General features: G+C 41.0%; 1 protein-coding gene across 1 annotated transcript in view; it reads right to left on the bottom strand.

Annotated features, from left to right (window-relative positions):
- MTHFD1L (methylenetetrahydrofolate dehydrogenase (NADP+ dependent) 1 like) overlaps nt 1–6959 on the bottom strand; it is a 158033-nt gene that overhangs the window by 120325 nt on the left and 30749 nt on the right. The gene's annotated exons all lie outside the window — the stretch shown is intronic.

Genomic DNA, 6959 nt, shown 5'->3' on the forward strand with positions numbered 1-6959 from the left:
TAGTTGTCAGAGATGTGGGGGGGGGGGGGGGGGGGGGGGGGGGAGCATTGGGGGTTGTTTTTTCCTTTTCATTTTTCTTCCTTAAACTATAAAAATACATCTCGTGTCTCCAAAATGCATTCAAATGATTAATTTGAGGCACAACATTTCTCCTTCTGATTGGCAAAAGGAGAAAGCCCCAGTCCTTTTTCCACTCACACAAGACCTACTTTTTGGCAAGGTGCAACCATTCATATCTGCTGCCTTCACTACCTGCAGAGAAGTACCTTTAGTGAAGCTGACATTAAGAACTAATGTTCATTCCCAAGGAAATACAAGCATGCACACGCATCCTAGTCAGAGGAACCCTCATCCTATGACCCCTTCAAAACTTGAGCTAAACCATCTAGCTCTAATTAGAAACACTTCCTTTCCCAACTAGTAATTTTTCCAAGATATTGCTATCCTCAGATCACAATTCAAATGGCATAAAAACATTAGTAAAATTGTCAAATGCAAGGAGACATCTGTGTTGTCTCCTTGCTTTTAAGATTCAGCTTAGTTCATTTAGTTCACAGACTGACAAAAGGCCTTCTCTGTCCCGCAAAATGTAAGCACATGAAAAACATTAACTTGTCACAAATCTATCTTTTACATCATCATTGGATCCTGGGCTTTTTGTTAAAAAAAAGAAGGATTTTTTAGATATGTCTGGAAAAACTTGGGCAGTAGGAGGCAAGCTGAATTAACATCTTTGACATTGTTCTAGGAAAGAATTTTCCTATTCAGAAAAGTTATGTTTTAACTCAAGTTCCAGTGAAATCAATGAGGTGTAGTACATGTATAAGAGATTCCCTGAACTGAGACTCTTCATGAACAGTATTTTGTCTACTGATAGCTTTGAAGTACTCTTAAATGACCATGCATAGCAAATGGGTTGGTTACTTCGGGCATTTGTTTTTAGTATTTTTTTTTCTCACATTTATAACATCATGTTTGCCAGCCATCTGATTCCAGAGCACTGTCAATAACTTACTATCCAGACTATTTTGTCATCCTGCCTTCCTAGAACCGCACTCCCTTGACTTAAAAGGGAATTCACAGATTTTTAGCAGAACATCTATGCAGAGCCAACAAAAGGTGGAGATTTAGAGCATATCCTGAGAAGAATCCATTTTATCTGCTCTCAAAAATGGTTTGAGTCCCTGTTTTCTTTTTATCCATACTATGCCTTCTTATTTCCTTCTGATCTACTGCAGGAGCACAGAATGCCGCTTCATGTTTGCAGCTCCTAGAAGAATGGGTACTTTTTAATCTCTACATCGCCATGCCAGTGAGCCCTCACAGTTTTACTGTTGCTACAATGACAGCTTCCGGTTTTCCCACCACTATTTCTGCCATCTCCCTTTTGTCCCAGGGTCCTTACTTTTGTACAAAGATGCTTCTGCCAGAGCACCACAGCCAGGTTAATTCACTTTCACTACTAGTTTCACCCTCCTGACTACTGTTCTTACACCGGTTGCCCAAACCCTATTCAAATCATTAATAGCATAGTTTCGCCTTGCTCCTTATTCTCCTACTGTCTCATTCACTTTTGCCTATCGACCTAATCTCATTTACTTGATCCTCTTACACTGTGCGTTAAAGCCAGATTTAAAGAATATATGAGTAATCGTGAGGCATTACTGCACTCATTCAAAGCCTTAACAAGGCAATAACTCTTTAAGCTATCAGTTACTCAAAACCCACAACAACAATCACAACAACAAACCAAACAAGAAAACCGCCAAAAAGTAAACTATTCTGCTATGAAGAAGACACCTGAAACTCTTCACTAGAAGTTACCAGTAAAGGACTTCCCACAACCCCCAAAAACCCAGTGCACACAATGGCTACGCTGCTAACATAACAACTTGTATTTGCAGTGCTTCCTGTTGGTGGTTACCTCTATTTCTGAACAGCAGACACACAAAGTTCACATTTGAGAGAATTCAGAGATACCACTGCTAGGTTAACTACTGAAGTACAGCTCAAAACATGGCAGAAGGCTGATGTGGCATGCACAGGCGCTCTTTACAACTCTTCTGAAACGAGCAAAATCAAAGATGCAGCCTACTATTCCGGAAATGAAATTGGAATTGGCAAACATGCAGCCAGAAGGCATGTTGGTAGTTGCAGGAAGAATAGTATCTACTTGTCCCAGAAGATACACACAGTCAAGGGCCACATTACTAACATGCTCTGGTAACCTGGCTGGCCTATTCTAAATGACTATGTAAAATGATCCAGAAAGCAATGGGAATTTTCTATGAGAAAGACCTTTTTACAGCCAACAAAAAGAGAAACACACCATTGCTCACTGATCAAACTGGGAGGAACAGATCTTGCCTCTGCTGAACTTCCAACACATTGATACTCTGCACCAGCTACATCCCTACTGAGAATGTGGCACTGGGAGAGCCAGCCTCCACCAAAGTGGGGATAAAAAGCTTATTTTCACCAGTGCACTCAGGCAAGCACACAATGGTTTGCAGCAGTAAACAGACATGTATTTGCAGACAGGACCTTGACTTCATCAAATCTGCTTGGCTTTAACAGCCCACACTTCCAATGTGTTCCTCAGATGGGTTTGTTCATTTTAATCTGTCCTCTCCCTTCCGAGAAGCCCCGTGATCCTTAGTTTTCCTGGAACTTGAGTTACTCAGATGAATATCTAAAGGCTCCAAATGTCTTAACGGCAGCTGTGATGGAGGAAGAAAACCAGAAACTGGACTTCCATAAACCGTCTATAGCACTTGGGTAACGCTCTCCCAAGAAACCTCATCCACTGCAGCAGGTAGGAATATGCACAAACCCTTGAGAAGTCAAAACCAGGAACCTGCCTTTTCAGTCTCTTTCCACCTAACAGAATTAACAAAACGTGAGGACTCTGCAAATCACACTATTCAGTGAAGCCAGACTGCTCTAGACAGTTCACCTACCTACTCCCAACTTCTCGTCTTACATGAGGCGCCCTGGCAGGACACCTTTGATTCTCAGAGGCTCAATAGCAGCCTGGAGGCTACAGGATAAACCTTAAGAGCTAAATAGTTATTAACAGTGTCAATAGTTACCAGAACCTCAGTTTTAAATATTAGTTAAAAAAAAAAGCCAAACAAAAAACTCCACAACTCTTCTCCACCCCCCGCCCCCCCCCAAATTAAGAGAGATTTCTATTCCAATAATTTCCTTAGAAAGCTTATTTTAAACTTCCCTTTTGTACCTGGCCTACTTTGATCAGTTTTTATAAATAAAATAATCCACTTAAGCGGTTTTGTGGACATTGAGATGTTTTTGCTGGCTACACTACTGAGCCTACACTCTGGCAACTTAGGTCGCCAGCTCGCATGGGTGTAAAGTTACAACTGCCAAGGGCTAACTTTAGCTCAACTGTGCAAGGCCGCGTTCTGGCCTTATGCAAATCTAGAAGAAAAACCCTTCTTCTGAAACACAGTGAATTTTAATGAACTTCAAGAGACTTTTACACCCATTTGCATTATTCTTCGAATTTCTTTAATATACTTTCAATCTAAACACAGAAATGCCACCAACATTTTACTCCTTAAAACTTCTTTCTTTGCCACCTACCAAGCAGTCACCAGCTCCTTGGCAAACACAACATTGGAAAGCCTTCTCTCTTTATGCATATCAAAACAAAGATAAGAACATGCAGACTTTTTGTTTGTTTGTTATACATCACATTAGCTTACAGTGGAGCTGTTTCTGTGGGAAAGCTACATGAGGTCTCCCAAAGAGAAAATAAACAAAGAGTGAGATGATACACTGCACCAGCTGTAACCTCCACACAGCTACCCCAGCCGCTGTGACTCCAGCAAGGCTTTACGGGATATGTGACAATTCTACTCTTTCAACTTTCCTACCCTCAACTCATCAGTATCAGCAACTTCAAAGGTTTTGATGAGTTCACCGTTCCCGCGATCCACATGGAATCCTGCGAGGCCTAGCTATGGAGGGCATGGGTGACTGAGTTCCCGTAAGTGACAGCCGCACCTATGTACATCTCCCATCCAAGACTACAACCATCAGAAACTTGTTTTGGAGCACAGAAGTGCTGCAACTCCTGTCACTTCGTTGAGGGGAGATTATGACAACATTGCAGGGGCATCCTCAAAATGGGACTGGAGCTTCCAGATACAAGAGCACAGTGATCGCTGTGAAGCTAAAATGACTGAACAAAGCCAGGAACGGACGGAGGAATCCACAACTACAAACTCCCAAAAGTCGATGAAGACCTATCCAAGACAATCCCAGTCAGGAGCTGTGCATAGCCATGATGAATACACGACAAATTCTCTCAGCCAGGACTTTGCTTTGGACTGTCAGATGTTTCAGTGCATTAACACAGTGATATTTTCCCCTCACACTCTTCCCTGTATTTTTCCTTTTTTTTTTTTTTTATTATGGCTACCATTTTTCTAATCTTTTAAGCACCTTGTGGCCCAATAAATACAGTGAACAGAAATAGAATCCAATACATACCCATTAGAAGTAAAATGCAATTCTAAATCTGAAAATTCTGTCCCCAAGATATTTACCATCATACAGCTTGTACAAGCATTAAGTTAGTATTTATTTCCCTTCATTTTTATCTTACTGAAAAGGTAGTTCATCCCAAAACAATCTATTAAGGTCAGGTGAAAAGTACAGATTTTAAATTTTCCAGCATTCAAAATCCAGCGCACTTCTTACTAAAAGCAGTTTGAGTTAACATATCCCACAATGTAATTTTCTATTTTAGCACACTAAAAGCCTGTATACAGGCAGTTGATGCCCAAGAGCTAATTACTCCATGATAACTCATGGCTCTGACCCCAAGGTCTCTAACACGACCCCTATAACAAGTCACTCACGTACAAAAAGAAAGAGAGAATGAAAAAATGTGAAAAGAATGCTCTCCACATGGAAGAAAATCAAAAAGTTATGAAGAAATTAAGTCTTCATCCTATTTTTGGGTGACTTGATCTGTTAATCAGAGTGCAATTTTTCAGCCTACAAAGTATGTATTGGATGAGGCATTTAGGGCATATTTGGGTGCATTCAGAAAGTGCAAAGATGACTTTCCAGTTAGTAGCAACTTTTAAAAACGTCAGAAATGCAGCTATCCTTAGAGAGAAAAAGGTACATTTGGTTGCATTTTGCTACACAGCACAACAAGGTTGGGCTCTAGCATATCAGGAATAAACTAGAAGAGCATTTGCAGCAAATAGTCATAATTCCTAGCCATCATGAAACGTTTAAACTCAATTGTGGAATTACAGGCACAAATGTCACTGGCTCCATCATGGATGGAGGTTGGAGATTTTGCAGCTTGTTGAATACACACGCTTCTCACTCCCTTCACGTATGAAAAGTTCACACCATACATAATAAATATTTTCATCAGACCAAATACCCTGAAGTATAAGCATATATCTTAAATGTTTCCTCTGAAGCACTGAAAACTTGTTCTGAAGATCTACACTGCATCATTCTAAAAGAATTTCTAAATATCTTTGGTCACTGTGAACAAACATAATAATCCAAATGGCAGGTTTTGGTTGACCTTGCCTTGGCAGGCAGAGGATGAAGAAGGCAACTGAGGATATTATTTCACGCCCCAATTTCCACACTTCAATGATATTCAGTTTTGATTGTACTGATCATTTCCCCACCAGAGACAGTTCCCTGCTTTTCTTAAAATCACTGTCTGCTGCAGTCATTTCAGCAAATGAGAACAGCTGAGAACACATAAACACAAGTTATATATATGTATTTTTATATGTACAATATTTCAAAGTCAAGCTTCAAACTCTCTCAGAAGGGAACGTTCCCACTGTTGTAGCCACCAGGAGAGCCAGGCACTCCTCCTGCAGCAGATGTGGCTTTATACTCACTCCAGGAGGTGCCATGGCTTCAGAGAAGCTACAGGTAGCAATGTACTGCGTAATCAAATTGCATAGGTACCAAACCCAGCCATTTGTTTGTGAAACACAGTTCAGTCTTTATGCACGTTTTATAAACTTAAGATGACACAATTTTCTATTTGTTGCCAGCTTTTCATTTTGCTAGTCAAAACTTCCCCGTCTCTTCCACATGTATACACACTTCTGTCTGTGCCAACAAAACAGCAGTCAGGCAATTGCTTGAGATACCTTCCTCGAAGCAGCCTGGCGACAAAGTGGTGTGAAGGAACATGAGCACTGGTGCATACAATCTGACAAAACTAAAATCCACCTGAATGGGGCGCTTTGCATCATGCTGTCTTCCACCTCCAGACATTTTCAAATAATTTCTGCTTCTGGGAGCCGCAGCTGCCAGAGAAGCCAGGCACAGCCTGCAGCACGGTGCCCGACTGATGCAGTTGACAACGTGAGCCTGAAAGTACACGGTAGCCACTTTCTTCAAAGTTAACCAAATGCCAAACCTGCTTTTCTTTCTCCAAAACAGCAAAATACAAAATAAAACTCTACCGGAGGAAACCAAGCACAACCAGCTTTATTTCCTTCTCTTAAACAACTGCTTCAACAGGAACATCTTTATACACTGCAGTTCTATCGCATAGCTTTGCAGACAGCTTCATAACTTGCCTGCCTCAGCTTCATAACATCAGGTCCCTCAGTGTACAATGGCTCCATCCCAGATAGTGCCAGAAATCCAGGTTATCCCCACAGGAAGGTAGGAAAGCAAACAGTTTGTGAAACGCTACCCCAGCTGAGGAACTGGTAGATCAAGGCAGTTAACAGCCTTCTCCTTCTGGATCAGCCTAAAGCTGTATTTTAAACCTGATTGGTTTTACTTACAAGGAAGCAACCACATAGATTAATTCGGAATACAAAGACGACATTGCAATTTAAATATTAATGAAAACCTCCACGTGTTTGTTCATAGTTAGAAGTTTCCACTTAGCAAACCAGGGAAATGTAAAAAAATGTTGTGTCACC

Source organism: Egretta garzetta, unplaced genomic scaffold (assembly GCF_000687185.1).
Source record: "Egretta garzetta isolate BGI_Z169 unplaced genomic scaffold, ASM68718v1 scaffold139, whole genome shotgun sequence".
In the NCBI taxonomy this organism is placed as follows: domain Eukaryota; kingdom Metazoa; phylum Chordata; class Aves; order Pelecaniformes; family Ardeidae; genus Egretta; species Egretta garzetta.